We start from the raw sequence: 23,791 nt of genomic DNA on the forward strand, positions 1-23,791 counted from the left end.
TTTTTGAAGTATAGGACTGACATGGACTAAGGGGGGATGATTGCCAGCAGCATCTAAGACCATATTAGGTAAAGTGGGAAAATCCCAATTCCCAGGTTGGACAACTTTCAATATATCATGTATAAAATATAGAGATTTTGTCAAAAATTTGAGTTTTCTTAAGGTCTCATTCCACTTTATGCACATACAATACACAATGAAAACAACTAAAATATCATGGTTTCAATCAATTGGATTATTAGGAGAGGAGTATATTGCATCCATTATCGTTGTCTATGTTCTAATGTCCTACCTACAACTTATCTCAACATGGAGAGCTTGGTTTCTAGGTCCACCACTTGTCCAAGTTAATGTAAAAGTGACTCAAGGTTCACAACTTGTGAAAGCAAGGATCCATTGAGGAATACAATCCACTTGGCTATTTTTCCTTAATTTATTGCATGTGACATTTAAGCAAGGTCCACTTCTAATCTATAACTTCTTAATTTGAGGCATGGGGCATACATAAAATATGTAGCATATGCTCTATTGCCTCATAGGAAGGTTGGTTTCAAGGTGCACTTATCCATGCTAGCCTATCTTGGAGAAATGATGGAGCTTTCTTCTCTCCTTGTATCAATGGAGACTAGCTTGGACAAGTGGTGGACCTTTGCTTCTCTCTATGTTTCAATAGAGTTAGCTTGGACAAGTGGTGATCTTGGAACAAAACCCCCATGTAAAACATATCATGGGTATTCCAAGTGATTAGAAAGATTACCATTTAAGATATAACCTTATAGGTTGGACAACTAGATCTTGGCTTGGAGAAATGGTGGACCTTTGATTCTCTCCATGTTTCAATGGAGTCTATCTTGGAGAAATGGTGGAGCTTGCTTCTGTCCATGTTTCAATGGAGCCTAGCTTGAACAGTTGGTGGACCTTTGCTTCTCTCTATGTTTCAATAGAGTTAGCTTAGACACGTGGTGGATCTTCAAAATAAACCAACTACTATCAATGTTGCCTAGCTTGGACAAGTGGTGGAGTGTTTCTCTACTCCATGTTTCAATGGATCTTAGCTTGGACAAGTGTTGGACCTTAAAACAAAAACCCCATGTACAACATAGAATGGATTTTCTAGATTTCAATGGAGTCTAGCTTTAACAAATGGTGGAGCTTGTCTTCATCCATGTTTCAATGAAACTAGCTTGGACAAGTGGTGGACCTTGTAACAAACCCTCCCATGTACAACATATCATTGGTTTTCTAAGTGATGGGAAGGAATACCATTCAAGATATAAACTTATAGCTTGGATAAGTAGTTGACTTTAAAACCAAATTCATCATAATACAATGAAATACAGGTCAGTCAATTCCTAAATCTTGAGACCAAACCTCCCATGCTATTAGAGATAATATATTGGATAAGTGGTGGACCTTCTATTATTTTCCCATGCCTAGTTTAGACAACCGGTATACTTTGCAGCTATAAAGGTTGGACGAGTTGTGGAGCCTTGTTTCTATCCATGTTTTAATGGATCCTAGCTTGGACAAGTGGTGGACCTTGGAAAAAAGCTTCCATGTACAACATATATGAGGTTTTCCATGTTTTAATGGAGCCTATCTTGGACAAATGGTGAAGCTTTCTTCTCTCCATGTTGATTTTGGAACTACCTTAGACAAGTGGTGGAGCTTTTCTTTTCTACTCTTCATAATACAATGAAGTATATGTTGGTTACATGGTGAATCTTAAGGCCAAACCTCCCATTTTACTAGAGATGATAGGTTGGACAAGTGGATCAACCTTCTATCATTTCTCCATGACTATATTGGACAATTAGTAGACATAACATCTCTCTATGTTGTCTAGAGATGAGCTTGGACAAGTGATGGACCCTGCTTCTCTCTCCCCTTGGTTTACTAGTTTGAAGACTCAGTATATATACTTTCTTAGATCTAGCTTGAACAAGTGGTGGACCTTGCATCCACAATCTTAATTCAGTATAAAAAAGTATATGAAAAAATAACATAGGAATCTTGGTTTGAAGGTCAAGCAATTAGGTTCCAAATGCACATAATAATATATTTTCCACCCATATTAAAAGAAAGTTAAATATGCAAATAATAATATATTTTCCAAATGCACATAATAATATATTTTCCACCCATATTAAAAGAAAGTTAAATATGTTATTACCAAATTGACAAAGGTAACGTCCAAGAATTATATCTTTCCATCTTGTCAGATCTAAATCTTCATCAAGGCGACATGCATGTATACATCAACTTTCAAGCCATTCAAGAATACATGCACTTAGATTCCATAGTTTTGTTTTCAAAGTCTTTTAGATTCTAAAACTCTTTCACATAAAGTATGTAATAACAAAATTCTTGAAGCAAACATTTGTGCCCAAGAAAAAGATCCCTCTCACATATTTAAAGTCCATGAATTCTCTGATCCACACTTACAAGTTTTATTTTGACATCAAACATCAATTCTTTCATAGTTCCAAATAAATGCAACCTCGATATGAATTGACAAAAAATGAATTTCTTTTACTATATGACCCAACATAGGCCCCAATCAAATAAAAAATGAGTCCCCAAAAATTTGGGTGCACTCTAGCAATACATCAGAGTCCCCTTACAATAGGATGCACTCCAATAGTACATTGAAGTCCCCTTAGAGTAGGGTGCACTCCATTCAAGTGTTCATAAAATTGACACACCTTTTATAAAAAAAAAAAAGACTATATCAAATTATACAAATGTTGAAAGATACACACTAGAATAAAAAAAGCATCTTATAGCCATATTTATTCAATGCTTTCGTGTTGACAAGTACACACCAAGGACATAATTTGTCTCAGAATCACTATACTGATTTACAATTGTGTTATATGTATAGACTCTCTTATCTCTTGCATACAACCATCCTACCAACCATGGAATTATGGTTCTCTGCAAGAAGTTTTGAAGTTGCTCGTAAGTTTGCCTCCACATCTTTGGAAATATAAGATATGTCCCTGGCATGTTCCACATCACCCTATATGGAGTGTCATCAAAAATTAAGGTATTGTTTGCATCCAAATCCTCAAATATCTTCCAAATATCACTCAGATTTTTGTGATAAACCCTTGTAAATCCTAACATGATATTTGGATTTTGGCAATTTTTGTTACTCATAAACACCTTGAACTTGGTATACTGCTCAGGAAAACACTTTTGTGTGATGCGTTGCACCCTTGTTAAGTTATAGCAACTCCATATCCATAGCTCAAAGTATTAGCACAAAAATCCAAAAAACTTTGTGCGTCTGGTCGCACCACATGATAAACTTCATCTTTGTCCTCCACAAGTCGCATGTGTTGAGCCCAAGATGGCATAGAATCTCCATGTTTCATTTCAACTGTCTTGAGAAGTAACCCCTCTAGATCCAAGATAAGTACTCTTTTGATGTCCTTGAAAGCAAGTGGTAGGTGATAAGGAGGTGATTCATTCCTTGGACAAGGTCTTGGAGGAGGTTGGATGGGTAATTCAATAGTTTTCTTCAATTTATGCCAGCATATAGCCAATCCATTTTTCTGTAATGGTTCTGAAATTAAAGAACAAGAACACTTAATGCAAACACAACAATAGACATGATTTTTACATTGTCTACCCTAAGGTTTTATTAGATACCAAAATCCATCTATGATCTACTCATTAATAGAAAGAAAGTCAAATTAAAATCCTGACTCTTTTTTATGCTACACTCTCTCTTAGTCTCAATACCATGGAGTTCAACTAGATTTAAGTCAACTAATAACTACTACTTGTTGTTAAAGGTATGCTTGAAGTGTATAAGGCTTAACCAATGCTCTAGTGTAGAATGGGTATTTAGGTCTCAAGGTCTACCACTTATCCAAGCAAAGATCCATTTAGATATGGAAACCCAATTTTTCTTAATATAATGATATAGAGTGGACAAGTGGTGAATCCTGAGACCAAGCCACTCATGCTACTAGGGATAATAGGTTGGACAAGTGGTGGACCTTGAATGTAAACCCCCCATGTACAAAGTATCAGGGGTTTTGGGTATTTCAATGGACTCTAGCATCTTGGAAACATGGTGGAGCTTACTTCTCTCCATGTTTCAATGGAGTCTATCTTGGATAAATGGTGGAGCATCATTCTCTCCATGTTTCAATGGAGCCTACCTTGGACAAGTGGTGCATGTTTGTTTCTCTCTATGTTTGAACATATCTAGCTTGGACAAGTGGTGGACCTTGGAACAAAATCCCCATGTAAAACATATCATGGACATTACAAGTGGTGAGAAAAAATACCATTCAATATATAACCTTATAGGTTGGAAAAGTGGTGGACCTTAACACCCAATTATTATTAATATAATGACATAGAGTGGACAAGTGGTGAATCTTGCGACCAAACCTACTAGGAAAAGTACGTTGGACAAGTGGTGGACCTTGAATGCAAACCCCCCATGTACAAAATATTACTCATGCTACTAGGAATAATTTGGTATTAAGGTCCATGTTTCAATGGAGCCTAGCTTGGAAAAGTGGTGGACCTTTGTTTCTCTCTATGTTTCAATAGAATTTTCTTGGACAAGTGGTGAACCTTGGAACAAAACCCCCATGTAAAGCATGTCATGGGCATTACAAGTGGTGAGAAAAAATACCTTTGAAGGTATAACCTTATAGGCTGGACAAGTGGTGGACCTTAGCACCCAATTCCTCTTATTATAATGACATATAGTGGAAAAGTGGTGAATTGTGAGACCAAACCTACTAGGGATAATAGGTTGGAGAAATGGTTGACCTTGAATGTAAATCACCCATGTACAAAATATCATGGGTTTTGCGTATTTCAATGGAGCCTAGCATCTTGGAGACATGGTGGAACTTACTTCTCTCCATGTTTTAATGGAGCCTATCTAGGAGAAATGGTGGAGGTTCCTTCTCTCCATGTTTCAATGGAGCCTAGCTTGGACAAGTCGTGGACCTTTGTTTCTCTCTATGTTTGAATATGGTTAGCTTGGACAAGTGGTGGATCTTGGAATGAAACTCCCATGTAAAACATATCATGGGCATTTCAAGTGGCGAGAAAGGATACCATTTAAGATATAACCTTATAGGTTGGACAAGTGGTGGACTTTAACACAATATAATGACATAGAGTGTACAAGTGGTGAATCTTGAAACCAAACCACTCATGCTACTAGGGATAATAGGTTAAACAAGTGGTGGGCCTTGAAATAAAACCCCCTAGAGTGTTTCAATGGATCCTAGCTTGGAAACATAGTAAAGCTTGCTTCTCTCCATGTTTCAATGCAGCCTATCTTGGATAAATGGTGCAGCATCATTCTCTCCATGTTTCAATGGAGCCTAGATTGGACAAGTGGTGGACCTTTGTTTCTCTCTATGTTTAAATAGAGTTATCTTGGAAAAGTGGTGGACCTTGGAACAAAAAACCCCATGTAAAACATATCATGGGATTACATTACAAGTGGTGAGAAAAAATACCATTCAATATATAACCTTATAGGTTGGACAAGTTGTGGACCTTAACACCCAATTATTCTTAATATAATGACATAGATGGATAAGTGGTGAAATGGGGACCAAACCTACTAGGAAAATAGGTTGGACAAGTGGCCCTTGAATGTAAACGCCCCATGTACAAAATAACACTCATGCTACTAGAAATAATTTGGTATTAAGGTCCATGTTTCAATGCAGCCTAGCTTGGAAAAGTGTGGACCTTTGTTTCTCTCTATGTTTCAATAGATTTATCTTGGATAAGTGGTGTACCTTGGAACAAAACCCCCATGTAAATCATGTCATGGGCATTACAAGTGGTGAGAAAAAATACCATTCAAGCTATAACATTATAGGTTGGACAAGTGGTGGACCTTAACACCTAATTCTCTTAATAAATGACATAGAGTGGACAAGTGGTGAATCATGAGACCAAACCTACTAGGGATAATAGGTTGGACAAGTGGTGACCTTGAATGTAAACCCCCCATGTACAAAAAATTATGGGTATTGGGTATTTCAATGGAGCCTAGCAACTTGGAGACATGGTGGAGCTTATTTCTCTCCATGTTTCAATGAGCCTATCTAGGAGAAACAGTGGAGGTTCCTTCTCTCCATGTTTCAATGAGCCTAGCTTGGACAAGTGGTGGACCTTTCTTTCTCTATATGTTTTAATAGAGTTAGCTTGGACAAGTGGTGGACCTTGAATGAAACCCCCATGTAAAACATATCATGGGCATTTCAAGTGGTGAGAAAGGATACTATTTAAAATATAACCTATAGGCTGGACAAGTGGTGGACTTTAACACATATTTCTTCTTAATATAATGACATAGAGTGTACAAGTGGTGAATCTTGAGACCAAACCACTCTTGCTACTAGGGATAATAGGTTGGACAAGTGGTGGACCTTGAATGTAAACCCCTCATGTACAAAATTATGGGTTTAGGTATTTCAATGGAGCCTAGCTTGGAGACATGGTGGAGATTGCTTCTCTCAATGTTTCAATGGAACCTATCTTGGAGAAATGGTGGATCATCCTTCTCTCCATGTTTCAATGGAGCCTATCTTGGACAAGTGGTGGATGGAGTTAGCTTGGACAAGTGGTGGGTCTTGGAACAAAACCCCTTTGTAAAACATAGCATGGACATTACAAGTGATGAGGAAAAATATCATTCAAGATATAACCTATAGGTTGGAAAAGTGGTGATGACCTTGACAAGTGGTAAGGATACCATTTAAGATATACCCTATAGGTTGGACAAGTGGTGGACCTTAACACCCCCAGTTATTCTTAATATAATGACAAAGAGTGGATAAGTGTGAATCTTAAGACCAAATCACTCATGCTACTAGGTATAATACGTTAGAGAAGTGTAGACCTTGAATGCAAACACCCCCATGTACAAAATATCATGGTTTTAGGGTGTTCAATGGAGCCTAGAATCTCGGAGACATGGTAGATCTTGATTCTTTCTCCATGTTTGAATGGCACCTATCTTGGAAAAATGATGGAGGTTACTTCTCTCCATACTTCAACGGAGCCTAGCTTTGACAAGTGGTAAACCTTTGCTTCTCTCTATGTTTGAATAGAGTTAGCTTGGACAAGTGGGACCTTTGCTTCTCTCTATGTTTGAATAGAGTTAGCTTGGACAAGTGGTGGACCTTGGAATGAAACCCCCCGTGTAAAACATCTCATGGGCATTTCAAGTGGTGAGAAAGGATACCATTTAAGATATAACCTTATAGGTTGGACAAGTGGTGGACCTTAATACATAGTTCTTCTTAATATAATGACATAGAGTGTACAAGTGGTGTATCTTGAGACCAAACCACTCGTGCTACTAGGGATCCTAGCTTGGACAAGTGGTGGACCTTGGAAAAAAGTCCCCCTGTACAACATAGATGAGTTTTTTCATGTTTTAATGGAAGAGAGATTCGACAAATGGTGGAGCTTGCTTATCTCCATGTGGATTTTAGAACTAGCTTGGACAAGTGGTGGAGCTTTGCTTTTTTACTCTTCATAATACAATGATGTATAGGTTGGTTACATGGTGAATCTTAAGGCCAAACCTCCCATCTTACTAGAGATGATAGGTTGGACAAGTGGTCAACCTTCTATCATTTCTCCATGCCTATAATTAGACAATTAGTAGAACTAGCATCTTTCTATGTTGTCTAGAGCTGAGCTTGGACAAGTAGTGGACCTTGCTACTCTCTTCCCTTGGATTATTAGTTTGAAGACTCATTATATATACTTGCTTAGATCTATATAATTACTCATTAGTTAGGTTACAAGTGGGTATGTAATTTGTTAGCTTCAAGGGACTTTGAATATTGAATAGTAAGACCAAGTGCTGGTTTGAAGATCTTTTGCTTATCTAAACTAGACTCTAACTCAATAATAAGTTTCATAAGTTCCACGAATTGTCCTATCTAGGCTCCAAAAGAGTCTTAATTGGTTTGTGCTAGATTATAACTTCCTTGATGGGGTAGAATCCTAGAAAAATGAGGCACTATAAGTTTTACCTTAGCTCAAATGGATTTTTCACTTAAACTCGACTGCAATTTGGCTATCTAGTCTTTGTCTCGATGGAGTTTAACACTAGATACATAGTAGTGATATTTAAGCTTCATGTCTCTTCACTTGATCGAGATATGAGACCATACTTTCAAGGTCACCACTTGTCTTACCTAAAGACCAATGTGAGACATGGGAGCAAGAAAGCCATCCGATATTGTTTTAAGGACTATTACATAGGCAATCAATAACTTAAGTAAAGAAAAAAAACTTGGATCTTTCACAATTAATAACTTAAGTAAAGCCAAAAAGACTTGGATCTTTGACAGTTTTTTTCAAACTAAAAAAGCACAATCTCATGCTAACAAAACTATAAATCACAATTGAAAGGTTTGAACAAGAAAAAGATCAACAATCTTAATAAAACGGATACTTTTCATTTCATTTGATGATTACAAACTAAAATAAAGTCTCTCAAGAAATTGATAAACAAAAAATGTAGGTGACTGCTTCATTATTTTGAGCAAAAATATCAAAATCTCTATTGATTGAGCTCCATCTAGTAGTATCCTTTGTAAGATCCTGCAAGAAGGAATAAAAAGAAAGATTTGTTAGATACCATGCACATGAGTGTTCAAGCATGTGTATCAAGAATATATGACATGTCACTAGTACCTTAGGGTTGCTTTCTATCCAGCCTTAGAAGATTGTTCTCAGCTTTCACCTTATTTATATAAGCCTTTGCTGTGGTTGCCTTCAAAACTCCTTTTGTGTTACAACCCAATTGCCTAGCTAAAGTGGTCAATTGTGACGCCTTCATGCTTTCAATGGGTGTACGCTCCTTTGCCAAGATCTCTTGTATTTGGGCTCTTCTCATTTCATTGCGGTGGCTTGTGTCACTTGCATCTTCAATGATAGTTTCATCTCTGTCACCTTTTGCAGGTGGTATTCTTCTTGTAAAGAACACCTTAGCTGACCAAACATCATTTTTCTGCTTCCAATACTCCATGATTTGTTTGTATTCACTATCATTTGTCACTATAGGTTGTCCATAACGATTAGAAGCAATTAAATCACGCACATCCCTTCTCTCATCAAGCTGAATCAAGTATGGCAGTAGCTCCTCCAAGAGCATATTGTCAACCATCTTCTCAGCATCAAATTGTGGTGGAAAAATGCAATTGTTTGCTGGTGAAATACATCCCTTGTAAGGAGAGTCATCAATAAGCACTGTTCTTTGTGGATCACATTCAAACCCCATGGCAATTTTGGCTAGAGGCTTGAACATTGCCTCAACGTTTGGATTGTCGGGTCTAAACAATTTTTGAGTTTGAGCGGTGTAGCAAACATCTTGCGACCAAATTGCAAAGAAAGGCAATGTATCCTCAGCTAAGTTGTTTAGTGCTGCAAGGATTTGATACACATTATTCCTAGTAGCTGTCGACCAAATTGCAACATTAAACCTTTGTAAAATAGTCTTCAAGAATTGGATGCAACCTGGCCTGAGTATAATATATCTTTTTGAATCCATTTGCACTGAGTTGTGGTGTGAGGATGGTTGAGGGGAACGTTTCAACAATAGACCATTTAAATCCAATATAATTGTAAGCATGGATTTCTCAACATCTACGCTACATGACGTAGTACCAATTGGCAATAGCTCGTGAGTGGACTTTTCAGTCTCTTTTGATGTATGTTGCATTTTTGAAGCATCGATTTCTTGGTTCTCATTATTGGAAGCTTGCTCAAGTTGCACAACACTAGACTCTAGTATAAATATCATCCATCTTGGGCACTTTAGAAACCATAGAATCTATGGATTCTATAGTTGTTGACTGAACCATAGGAGCGTTATCCATCCCAGTTTGTGAATCTAAGAAAACACACACACAAATGGTATCTCAAAACCACTAGAATTTTATTCACCATATTTATATGTAGAACTCCTAGTAAGAAATTTATTTAAGGTAAAGTCGTTGTTAGAATCCTTGCAACCATTTTCAGCATTCGTACACCAAACACCACTTGTCTAAAATACAATCTACTAACTCAACATTTTCCATCCTACACTTTATTAAAGATGAGTACTTAAAGTGAAAACTAAAAGCCACCCTTGTTGAGGAAACATGGATACAAGGTCCACCAAATGTCCAACCTAGACTACAAGAAAATAATTAGAGATTTGGCTTAGATTTGGATTCAAAGGCCACCACTTATTCAAGTAAGATAACTCCACTTGTTTAAGACAGTAATGTTTGAAGCCCCACCACTTGTCCAACCTAGACATTGATTAAATTTTGGTAAGATTTATCACAAATCTAGAGTAGAATCAAGATTCTATGGCCAAGGTAGTCAAATATGTTAGACAACACACAAAGCATAAGAGCACTCTAGATTCTCGTTGAGCATAAACTAAACAATAATCAAATGTTATATTCACTTGAGATTTCATCCATGAAAAATGAAAATGATGCATGTACTTGAGATTTCCATCCATGTACAATACTTTACAATGTCAAGTAAAGTTATAGTCAGCAAACAACTCTTCTCCTGCTTCAACTTGACAAATAGTCTCAATGCATACATGGCCATATTCTTCTGACTTGATGTGTGAAGAGGTGCATTTATGCCAAGGTGGCAAATTTGGATCAAATGTATAGCGTACGTTGGGACAGACATTTGTACTGTGAGAACTATTTATATAGCCCGACACGTTTCCTTCTTCTACACAACCAATAATGTATGATTGATCTTCCTCTTCTTCTATGTTTGGATCCTCTAGAAGAGAATATTTATAAGCTCTTGGAAATATTTTGCATATCTTTTTCCAGTCTTGAAATCTATACTTATGCCCTCCATAGTTTAGAATAGTCAAACCACTTTCCAGGGTAGTATGCACAAATAGCCCATAACCAGCTCCTTCAATACATGAAAGTCGCACTTCAAAATCCACACCGTTAATATGGAAAATTACATCTTTGGGAATAGGAAAAGTTGGTGTCCCAAAAGGATCTTCATGCCAATCATAGTGTGAAATACATCTAGATTTTATATCACTTAACTCCTTTGTGTCTGCAAAAAGAAGAAAATATTATGCATAAAATAATGACAATATCAAAGAAAGATATCATTATTTTATAGTCCAATAGGTCCATTGTATGGAAGACTTAGAGTGCCTCTTACATGGTGCCTCCAAGGTTTCCAAAAAATAAAATCATTGGAAAAAAAAGGCCACTGTGTCTCCAATCTATTGCCCATTTGAAGCATAGAGAGAACCAAGGTCCACCACTTGTCCAAGCTAGACATGGAGCATTGACACAAGATCCAACACTTATCCAAGAACCCTATAGTATATGTGGTAACATGGGATGCATTGATGCAACAAAAGTAGTCTAGCCTCCTCATCCATCTCTTTTTTCTTGTAGCCTAGAGGGATTAGTTTCAAGGTCTATCACTAGTCAAAAACTACACATAGAACATTGATACAAGGTTCCACCACATGTGAAACCTATCATCTCTAGTAGCATGGATGGTTTGATATCAAGGTTCATCGCGTGTCCTACCTATACTCTATTGTAGCATATAGATTCTGGTTTGGTGGTACTACACTTGTCCAAACTTGGCTTGTTGTTGATATCTGGAGGTAATCAAGGGTCCTCCACTTGTCCAAGTTAGGCATATAAAACAATTGCAAGGTCCACCATGTGTACAACATATGATTGATTATAGCATGCATGGTCTTATTTCATGGGCAACCATCTTCTCTCCAACATGTGTCCAACCTCGGCTCCATTGAAGCATGGAGAGAAGCAAGGTCCACCACTTATCAAAGCTATTATTTTCTCCCAGTGCTTTCAAAACCCATAATACGTTGTACATGGGGGGGGGGATTCTTGTTTCAAGGTCCACCCCTTGGCTAAGATTGGATCCATTGAAACATAAAGAGAAGCAAGCTCTACCATTTGTCCAAGCTAGGAGCCATTGAAACATGAAAACCCCATAATATGTTGTATACGAGGGGTGTTTTTCAAGGTCTACCACTTGTCTAAGCTATGGTCCATTGGAACATGGAGAGAAGCAAAGCTCCACCACTTTTCTAAGCTAGGATCCATTGAAACATGGAGAGAAGCAAGCTCCATTGTTTGTCTAAGCTAGGCTCCATTGGAACAAGGAGAAAACAAGCTCCACCACTTGCCTATTATTGCATAGAGATTCTGGTTTGAAGGTCCACCACTTGTCCAACCTTGCCTTCATGTATGGAGATAATCAAGAGTGCAATGCTTCTCTAAGCTAGGGACATAAAAGAGTTTCAAGGTCCACTACATATACGATCTATGATGGGTTGTAGCATGGGAGGTTTCATTTTAAGGTTGACCACTTCTCCAGCTCCGCTTGTCCAACCTCAGATCCATTGAAGAATGGAGAATAAAGGTGTACCAACTCTCCAAAATAGGCAGACAATCTCTATAAAACCCATGAATTGTTAATATATGCTATGCTGTGGAGTTTTGTTTGAAGTTCCACTCCTTATCCAAGCTACAATCCATTGAAGCATGGAACTAAGTAAGATATATCTCTAGTCCAAGATAGGATCCATTGAAACATAGAGAGAATCAAGGTCCACCACTTGTCCAAGCTATGCATGGGTAATTGATATAAGGACCACTACGTTTTCACCTATACTATGCTCTATCATGGATGGTTTCATATCCTACCAATTTTCCAACCTATTTAGTAGGTTGTATTATGGGGGTTTGGTTTCAAGGTACTTCACTTGTCTGAGGTGGGTTCCATTGAACCATGGAGAGAAACTATGTCTACCACTTGTCCGAAATATGCTCCTTTAAAACATAAAAACAAGGTCCACCACTTGTCCAAGCTAAAGTTTCTCTCCATTGAAGCATGGAGAGAAACAAGGTCTACCACCTGTCCAAAATATGCTCCATTGAAACATAAAAGCAAGGTCCACCACTTGTCCAAGCTAATATAACAAATGGGTGTTGGTTACAAGGTGTACCACACTTGTCTAAACTAGTCTTCATGCAAGGTCTACCACATGTCCAAGCTATATGAGCTTGTTTTGAAGGTCTACCACACCTCTTGAAATTAGGATCCATGTAAGGTCCACCTTTTGTCAAGCTATGCATTTAATGAGTACTAAAACTAAGTAAATTGCAGTACTTAAATACCTTTCCAAGCTCATTAAGATTTTGGTCTCTAAGGCCGGCCACCACCACATGTCTAATCTATGCTCTAATTGATTACTTATGCTATTTCTCTCAAAGTCCAAACATAAGCTCCCTTCTAGCAAGGTTAGTTTAAATTTAGGCTCCAGCACCTGTCTAAGCTAGGTTCAATTTATGAAGCATCACCATTTAACCATGCTACGATCTAATGTATCATATCAAGGGGGTATTGATAAAAGGTCCAAAACTTATTGAGTTCAAGCTCTTAAGTAATTAAGTCTTTGTGAGTATTAAATGTTTTAGTTTTAGTCTACAGATCCACCATTCAAAAACTCAAGTAATTTACTATTTACATTCAAACCTTGAATGCTTGAGATAAAAAATACAAGCTCAATCAATACTATATAAAGCAAAATCTAACATTAAGAGTATCAAATCAGTAACAAGAAACACTAACATGCACAAGAAACTCAAAACATACGTGTCTCCATTTCCAAAAAGTCCTCCATTGACAGAGGATGGTGTTGTTGTTGTTCTTCTTCTCTTTGTGGAGAGCACTCCTCTGTAACAGGCACAATGTCGCCTGATTGCGAAGTGGATTGTTGAAGTCCAGCCCATTTTTCTATATCTTCATGAGACTTAACAAAGTCTAGCAGCATGGTCTCCATGCTTTTTGCCTCCTCCACACTATCAATTAAGCAGATGACTTCTTTTTTCTGTTGTATTCCTTCTTGTGCAACCAAGGAGCCATCACCAAAAACATCAACAAGCTTGCGGTCTTCAAAACAATATGTACGAATGTAGTGCTTGACCAAAGCTCTTTTTTGGCCTCCAAATATTGCAAATCTGACATATCGTTATCTGCTACTTGAAGAAGAGAACAATCAATTGGCATGGGATGTTCCTCTGATCTTCTTCTCAGGTCTTCAAATGCATTGCCTTGTCCCAAGAAGGCAATAACTGTTAGGAATTGAATTGCTCCTTTGCAAGGAGCTGATGGAAAGTGATGCAATGCACCACAACAATGGTAGCTCAATTATCTCCCATGGCGTGAAAGGCACATTGCAATTTTGTGAAGTTAGTGAAATCCACAAATGCAAGAAAGACAAATCCAGGATCTGTTGACCCTCCAGCAATAGCCAAGATCCCATCCAAAGCATTGTTAAATGTCTCCTCACTCCACTTCAAATTGCCTCCAACGTTTTTTGTCATATCTAAAACACATAAGCCAATAGGCACTTTATTATTGAAGTGGCGCATCAAGTAGAGATTGCCTTCCATTTGTAGGCTCACCACATAGATTGACCATGGCAAATCTCTAGGCTCAGTTTTCTCCTTTTGAAGGTGAATTGCCCATTGCATGTATTTTATTGCTCCATCTGGAAAAGCCATTTTCTTTGTTCCACGCGTCAAACTAGATCTGATCCATTCCTCGCATAGCATTAAAATTGTTTTATAAACAACATCATTGATGTTATACATTTTGACCACCTCCTCCCAGTCTTTACATGGTGAAGACTCATTCAAATTGTTGAAGCCTTCAAGAAGTGCATCTTGAATCAATTTGTCTTGCTTCAGCTGCTTGATTCGATCATACATGTCAGTTGCATCACCATCCTTTGCACTCTTTGACAGTAAAATCTTCTCATCTCTAATCTCTTCTTGAATAGTCTTTACCTCTGATTCCTCAAGGCCACAAAGATGGGGTTTCTTATTCTCCTCTTCTAGATTTTCAATGATTTCTATCCAGCAATCATAAACTAAATCAGAGTAGGTGACCATGTGTGCCTGTTTAGCAATCCAACTTGCTGCTGCACTCATTCTTGCCAATCGAAGAAAACCCTGAAAAGAAATAGAGAAATAATTAAACTATTGAGCAAGATTTGTTAATTAAACACTATCAAAAAGACAAAGAAAATAACTTACATCCCATCCGGCACGAGATGCATGTCCCTCTGCAATTCCACTTGCTGCCTTTGGTGGTCGTCCTGCGAAGATCCATTGACTCCGTAAATGTCTCAATATTTGGCTGTAAGGTTGCTTGACATACAATGCCTGAGCCTCCTCTTTTGCAATGGCAGATATAGCAGTTGCAACAAATGGAGGAGCATTCACAACAATGCGAGCCTTTCTAAATTTATACACGCTAATCAGTCTTTCAAAGATCTCTTTGTTGTTTTGTTCATTGTGAAGCAAAACTTTTGCAGCATAGATTGAATGCTGCCCATCAAGAATCCAATAATGATAATCTTTAATTTTTTGCTCCTCTACCTCTTCTACTGCCAAAGGAGTCCCCTTCTTTGATTTTGCATTTCGAACAGGCATCAAATATGCACATGCTGCAGGCTTGGTCGTACTCCGTGAAAATCCAAATAACACACTTTCAGCGTGTTTTTTATCCATAATACGTGCATTATAGTGATCAGGAGCAAGCCAACAATTTTGAATAGGGATATCAAATTCCCTATATTGGAAAGGAAAATAATTTATGTACTTATTCATTCCACCTGTATCTTTTTCTTGTCCTTTCATGGCCTCAGCTTCTAAAACATCTGGATCCACAATTCTCATCTTTGACATTGAACCCTCTGTTGATGAGGATGCCAAAGATGCCTTGTCTACATCCAAAATGGAGCTAGTTCGCTTAGCTTCTACTTTCTGCACTTTTGCTTGCTTCTTTGTGGATGGTGGTCGTGAAGCTTTCACCTTTTTTCGTTGTAGTGTGGCAATGATGGAGCTTTGAAGTTGATCTGCTGTGATATTTGGATTTGATTCTGCAAACTTCCATCCTCGAGAAAACATTGTCTCTTCTTTGTTTCTAGACATGCGCTCCAATGCATATGCTCCTGGAGATAGTTGAAATTCTAGATTCATTGGAACTAGAATGTCAATGCATTCCACCTCTGGATGACTATCAACTACAGAGACAGATGCTTCCACAACTTGTCCAACATCTTCAAACAAGCTGTCATTCTCCTTTTTGGCAATAAATAGATGCACCTTATGAAATTGTGCACCCTCTATACCATGTATGTCCAAATACCATTTCCTAAGATCATTGCAAGTATAGTCAACTGAGACAGCAACCCTTGCAACCTGTTTTTTTGGAGCCATCTTTCCTGAAACAAAAAAAACCAAATGTTATTTTAACATATACTTTTTTGTAATGGATTAAGTTTGTGTGAATACAAGTTCCACCACTTGTTCAAGCTAGATCTAAGCAAGTATACATAGTGATCATTTAAGCTAGTAAACTAAGGGAAGGGAGAAGTAAGGTCCACCACTTGTCCAAGCTTAGCTCTAGACAACATGGAGAGATTGGAGGTCTACTAATTGTCTAATATAGGCTAACTATATTGAAACATAGAGAGAAGCAAAGGTCCACCACTTGTCCAATCTAGGGTCCATTGAAACATGGAGAGAAGGATGCTCCACCATTTGTCCAAAATAGGCTCCATTGAAACATGAAGAGAAACAAGATGCACCATGTCTTTGAGATGCTAGGCTCCATTGAAATACCTTAAACCCATGATATTTTGTATATGTGGGGTTTAAATTCAAGGTCCACCACTTGTCCAACCTATTATCCCTAGTAGCATGAGTGGTTTGGTCTCAAGATTCACCACTTTTCCACTCTATGTCATTATATTAAGAAGATCTGGGTGTTAAGGTCCACCACTTGTCCAACCTATAAGGCTATATCTTAAATGGTATTATTTACCACCACTTGGAATGCACATGATGGGTTTTACATAGGGGTATGGTTCCAAGGTCCACCACTTGTCCAAGCTAACTCTATTGAAACATAGAGAGAATCAAAGGTCCACCACTTGTCCAAGCTAGGCTCCATTGAAACATGGAGAGAAGGATGCTCCACCATTTGTCCAAGCCAGGTTTGATTGAAACATGAAGAGAAGCAAGCTGCACCATGTCTCCAAAATGCTAGGCTCCATTGAAATATCTTAAACCCATGATATTTCGTACATGGGGGGTTTACATTCAAGGTCCACCACTTGTCCAACCTATTATCACTAGTAGCATGAGTGGTTTGATGTCAAGATTCACCACTTTTCTACTCTATGTCATTATATTAAGAAGATCTGGGTGTTAAGGTCCACCACTTGTCCAACCTATAAGGCTATATCTTAAAGGGTATTCTTTCTCACCACTTGGAATGACCATGATAGGTTTTACATGGGGGTTTGGTTCCAAGTTCCACCACTTGTCCAAGCTAACTCTATTGAAACATAGAGAGAAGCAAAGGTCCACCACTTGTCTAAGCTAGGGTCCATTGAAACATGGAGAGAAGGATGCTCCACCATTTGTCCAAGATAGGCTCCATTGAAACATGAAGAGAAGCAAGCTGCACCATGTCTCCAAGATGCTAAGATCCATTGAAATACCTTAAACCCATGATATTTTGTACATGGGGAGTTTACATTCAAGGTCCACCACTTGTCCAACCTATTATCTCTAGTAGCATGAGTGGTTTGGTCTCAAGATTCACCACTTTTCCACTCTATGTCATTACGTTAAGAAGATCTGGGTGTTAAGGTCGACCACTTGTCCAACCTATAAGGGTATATCTTAAAGGGTATTCTTTCTCACCACTTGAAATGTCCATGATATGTTTTACATGGGGGTTTGGCTCCAAGGTCCACCACTTGTCCAAGCTAACTCTATTGAAACATAGAGAGAAACAAAGGTCCACCACTTGTCCAAGCTAGGCTCCATTGAAACATGGAGAGAAGGATCCTCTACCATTTGTCGAAGCTAACTCTATTGAAACATGGGGGGTTTACATTCAAGGTCCACCACTTGTCCAACCTATTAACGCTAGTAGCATGAGTGGTTTGGTCTCAAGATTCACCACTTTTTCACTCTGTCATTATATTAAGAATATTTGGGTGTTAAGGTCCACCACTTGTCCAACCTATAAGGCTATATCTTAAGGGTTATTCTTTCTCACCACTTGGAGTGACCAGCATAGGTTTTACATGGGGGTTTTGTTTCAAGGTCCACCACTTGTCCAAGCTAACTCTATTGAAACATAGAGAGAATCAAAGGTCCACCACTTGTCCAAGCTAGGGTCCATTGAAACATGGAGAGAAGGATGCTCCACCATTTGTCCAAGATACACTCCATTGAAACATGAAGAGAAGCAAGCTACACCATGTCTCCAAGATGCTAGGCTCCATTGAAATACCTCAAACCCATGATATTTTGTACATGGGGGGTTTACATTCAAGGTCCACCACTTGTCCAACCTATTATCTCTAGTAGCATGAGTGGTTTGGTCTCAAGATTCACCATTTTTCCACTCTATGTCATTCTATTAAGAATATATGGGTGCTAAGGTCCACCACTTGTCCAACCTATAAGGCCATATCTTAAACTTTATTCTTTCTCACCACTTGGAGTTACCAAGATAGGTTTTACATGGGAGTTTGGTTCCAAGGCCCACCACTTGTCCAAGCTAACTCTATTGAAACATAGAGAGAAGCAAAGGTCCACCACTTGTCCAAGCTAGGCTCCATTGAAAGCATGGAGAGAAGGATGCTCCACCATTTGTCCAAGATAGGCTCCATTGAAACATGAAGGGAAGCAATCTGCACCATGTCTCCAAGATTCTAGGATCCATTGAAATACCTTAAACCCACGATATTGTTTACATGTGGGGTTTAACGTCAAGGTCAGTCACTTTTCCAAGCTATTATCCCTAGTAGCACTAGTGGTTGGGTCTCAAGATTTACCACTTTTCCACTCTATGTCGTTATATTATGAAGATCTAGGTTCTAAGGTCGACCACTTGTCCAACCTATAAGGCTAGATCTTAAAGGGTATTATTTCTCACCACTTGGAATGACCATGATATGTTTTACATGGGGGTTTGGTTTCAAGGTCCACCACTTGTCCAAGCTAACTCTATGGAAACATAGAGAGAAGCAAAGGTCCACCACTTGTCCAAGCTAGGCTCCACTGAGACATTTAGAGAAGGATGATCCCCCATTGGTGGAAGATAGGCTTCATTGAAACATGAAAAGAAGCAAGTTGCACCATGTCTCCAAGATTCTAGCATCCATTGAAATACCTTAAACCCACGATATTGTTTACATGTGGGGTTTAACGTCAAGGTCAGTCACTTTTCCAAGCTATTATCCCTAGTAGCATGAGTGGTTTGGTCTCAAGATTCACCACTTTTCCACTCTATGTCATTATATAAAGAAGATCTAGGTGTTAAGGTCGACCACTTGTCCAACCTATAAGCGTATATCTTAAAGGGTATTCTTTCTCACCACTTGAAATGTCCATGATATGTTTTACATAGGGGTTTAGTTCCAAGGTCCACCACTTATCCAAGCTAACTTTATTCTTCTCATAGAGAGAAGCAAAAGGTCCACCACTTGTCCAAGCTAGGCTCCATTGAAACATGGAGAGAAGGATGCTCCACCATTTGTCGAAGCTAACTCTATTGAAACATGGAAGGTTTACATTCAAGGTCCACCAGTTGTCCAACCTATTAACGCTAGTAGCATGAGGGGTTTGGTCTCAAGATTCACCACTTTTTCACTCTGTGTTATTATATTAAGAATATTTGGGTATTAAGGTCCACCACTTGTCCAACCTATAAGACTATATCTTAATGGTTATTCTTTCTGACCACTTGGAGTGACCATGAAAGGTTTTACATGGGGGTTGGTTCCAAGGTCCACCACTTGTCCAAGCTAACTCTATTCAAACATAGAGAGAAGCAAAGGTCCACCACTTGTCTAAGCTAGGGTCTATTGAAACATGGAGAGAAGGATGCTCCACCATTTGTCCAAGATAGACTCCATTGAAACATGAAGAGAAGCAAGCTGCACCATATCTCCAAGATTCTAGACTCCATCGAAATACCTTAAACCCACGTTATTTTGTACATGGGGAGTTTACATTCAAGATCAACAATTTGTCCAACCTATTATCGCTAGTAGCATGAGTGGTTTGCTCTCAAGATTCACCACTTTTCCACTCTCTATCATTATATTAAGAATATTTGGGTGTTAAGGTCCACCACTTGTCCAACCTATAAGACTATATCTTAATGGTTATTCTTTCTCACCCCTTGAAAGACTATATCTTAATGGTTATCCCTAGCTATTATTGCTAGTAGCGTGAGTGGTTTGGTCTCAAGATTCACCACTTTTATTAAGAATATGTGGGTGTTAAGGTCCACCACTTGTCCAACCTATAAGGCTACATCTTAAAGGTTATTCTTTCTTACTACTTGGAGTGACCATGATAGGTTTTACATGGGGGTTTGGTTCCAAGGTCCACCACTTGTCCAAGCTAACTCTATTGAAACATAGAGAGAAGCAAAGGTCCACCCCTTGTCTAAGCTAGGGTCCATTGAAACATGGAGAGAAGGATGCTCCACCATTTGTCCAAGGTAGGCTCCATTGAAACATGAGGAGAATCAAGGTGCACCATGTCTCCAAGATGCTAGGCTCCATCGAAAAACATTAAACCCATGATATGTCGTAGATGAGGGGTTTACATTCAAGGTCCAACACTTGTCCAAGCTATTATTGGTAGTAGCCTGAGTGGTTTGGTCTTAAGATTCACCACTTTTCCACTCTATGTCATTATATTAAGAATATGCGCATGTTAAGGTCCACCACTTGTCCAACCTATAAGGCTACATCTTAAAGGTTATTCTTTATTACCACTTGGAGTGACCATGATAGGTTTTACATGGGGGTTTGGTTCCAAGGTCCACCACTTGTCCAAGCTAACTCTATTGAAACATAGAGAGAAACAAAGGTCCACCCCTTGTCTAAGCTAGGGTCCATTGAAACATGGAGAGAAGGATGCTCCACCATTTGTCCAAGATAGGCTCCATTGAAACATGAGGAGAAGCAAGCTGCACCATGTCTCCAAGATGCTAGGCTCCATCGAAAACATTAAACCCACGATATTTCGTAGATGAGGGGTTTACATTCAAGGTCCACCACTTGTCCAAGCTATTATTGTAGTAGCCTGAGTGGTTTGGTCTCAAGATTCACCACTTTTCCACTCTATGTCATTATATTAAGAATATGCGTGTTAAGGTCCACCACTTGTCCAACCTATAAGGCTACATCTTAAAGGTTATTCTTTCTTACCACTTGGAGTGACCATGATAGGTTTTACATGGGGGTTTGGTTCCAAGGTCCACCACTTGTCCAAGCTAACTCTATTGAAACATAGAGAGAACAAAGGTCCACCACTTGTCCAAGCTAGGGTCCATTGAAACATGGAGAGAAGGATGCTCCACCATTTGTCCAAGATAGGCTCCATTGAAACATGACGAGAAGCAAGCTGCACCATGTCTCCAAGATGCTAGGCTCCATCGAAATACATTAAACCCACGATATTTCGTAGATGAGGGGTTTACATTCAAGGTCCACCACTTGTCCAAGCTATTATTGCTAGTAGCCTGAGTGGTTTGGTCTCAAGATTCACCACTTTTATTAAGAATATGTGGGTGTTAAGGTCCACCACTTGTCCAACCTATAAGGCTACATCTTAAAGGTTATTCTTTCTTACCACTTGGAGTGACCATGATAGGTTTTACATGGGGGTTTGGTTCCAAGGTCCACCACTTGTCCAAGCTAACTCTATTGAAACATAGAGAGAAGCAAAGGTCCACCCCTTGTCTAAGCTAGGGTCCATTGAAACATGGAGAGAAGGATGCTCCACCATTTGTCCAAGTAGGCTCCATTGAAACATGAGGAGAAGCAAGGTGCACCATGTCTCCAAGATGCTAGGCTCCATCGAAAAACATTAAACCCACGATATGTCGTAGATGAGGGGTTTACATTCAAGGTCCACCACTTGTCCAAGCTATTATTGCTAGTAGCCTGAGTGGTTTGGTCTCAAGATTCACCACTTTTCCACTCTATGTCATTATATTAAGAATATGCGCGTGTTAAGGTCCACCACTTGTCCAACCTATAAGGCTACATCTTAAAGGTTATTCTTTATTACCACTTGGAGTGACCATGATAGGTTTTACATGGGGGTTTGGTTCCAAGGTCCACCACTTGTCCAAGCTAACTCTATTGAAACATAGAGAGAAACAAAGGTCCACCACTTGTCCAAGCTAGGGTCCATTGAAACATGGAGAGAAGGATGCTCCACCATTTGTCCAAGATAGGCTCCATTGAAACATGACGAGAAGCAAGCTGCACCATGTCTCCAAGATGCTAGGCTCCATCGAAATACATTAAACCCACGATATTTCGTAGATGAGGGGTTTACATTCAAGGTCCACCACTTGTCCAAGCTATTATTGCTAGTAGCCTGAGTGGTTTGGTCTCAAGATTCACCACTTTTATTAAGAATATGTGGGTGTTAAGGTCCACCACTTGTCCAACCTATAAGGCTACATCTTAAAGGTTATTCTTTCTTACTACTTGGAGTGACCATGATAGGTTTTACATGGGGGTTTGGTTCCAAGGTCCACCACTTGTCCAAGCTAACTCTATTGAAACATAGAGAGAAGCAAAGGTCCACCCCTTGTCTAAGCTAGGGTCCATTGAAACATGGAGAGAAGGATGCTCCACCATTTGTCCAAGGTAGGCTCCATTGAAACATGAGGAGAAGCAAGGTGCACCATGTCTCCAAGATGCTAGGCTCCATCGAAAAACATTAAACCCACGATATGTCGTAGATGAGGGGTTTACATTCAAGGTCCACCACTTGTCCAAGCTATTATTGCTAGTAGCCTGAGTGGTTTGGTCTCAAGATTCACCACTTTTCCACTCTATGTCATTATATTAAGAATATGCGCGTGTTAAGGTCCACCACTTGTCCAACCTATAAGGCTACATCTTAAAGGTTATTCTTTCTCACCACTTGGAGTGACCATGATAGGTTTTACATGGGGGTTTGGTTCCAAGGTCCACCACTTGTCCAAGCTAACTCTATTGAAACATAGAGAGAAGCAAAGGTCCACCCTTGTCTAAGCTAGGGTCCATTGAAACATGGAGAGAAGGATGCTCCACCATTTGTCCAAGATAGGCTCCATTGAAACATGAGGAGAAGCAAGGTGCACCATGTCTCCAAGATGCTAGGCTCCATCGAAAAACATTAAACCCACGATATGTCGTAGATGAGGGGTTTACATTCAAGGTCCACCACTTGTCCAAGCTATTATTGCTAGTAGCCTGAGTGGTTTGGTCTCAAGATTCACCACTTTTATTAAGAATATGTGGGTGTTAAGGTCCACCACTTGTCCAACCTATAAGGCTACATCTTAAAGGTTATTCTTTCTTACTACTTGGAGTGACCATGATAGGTTTTACATGGGGGTTTGGTTCCAAGGTCCACCACTTGTCCAAGCTAACTCTATTGAAACATAGAGAGAAGCAAAGGTCCACCCCTTGTCTAAGCTAGGGTCCATTGAAACATGGAGAGAAGGATGCTCCACCATTTGTCCAAGGTAGGCTCCATTGAAACATGAGGAGAAGCAAGGTGCACCATGTCTCCAAGATGCTAAGCTCCATTGAAAAACATTAAACCCACGATATGTCGTAGATGAG

The sequence above is a fragment of the Adiantum capillus-veneris genome, chromosome 23 (genome assembly GCF_014529385.1).
Source record: "Adiantum capillus-veneris isolate H3 chromosome 23, ASM1452938v2, whole genome shotgun sequence".
NCBI lineage: Eukaryota > Viridiplantae > Streptophyta > Polypodiopsida > Polypodiales > Pteridaceae > Adiantum > Adiantum capillus-veneris.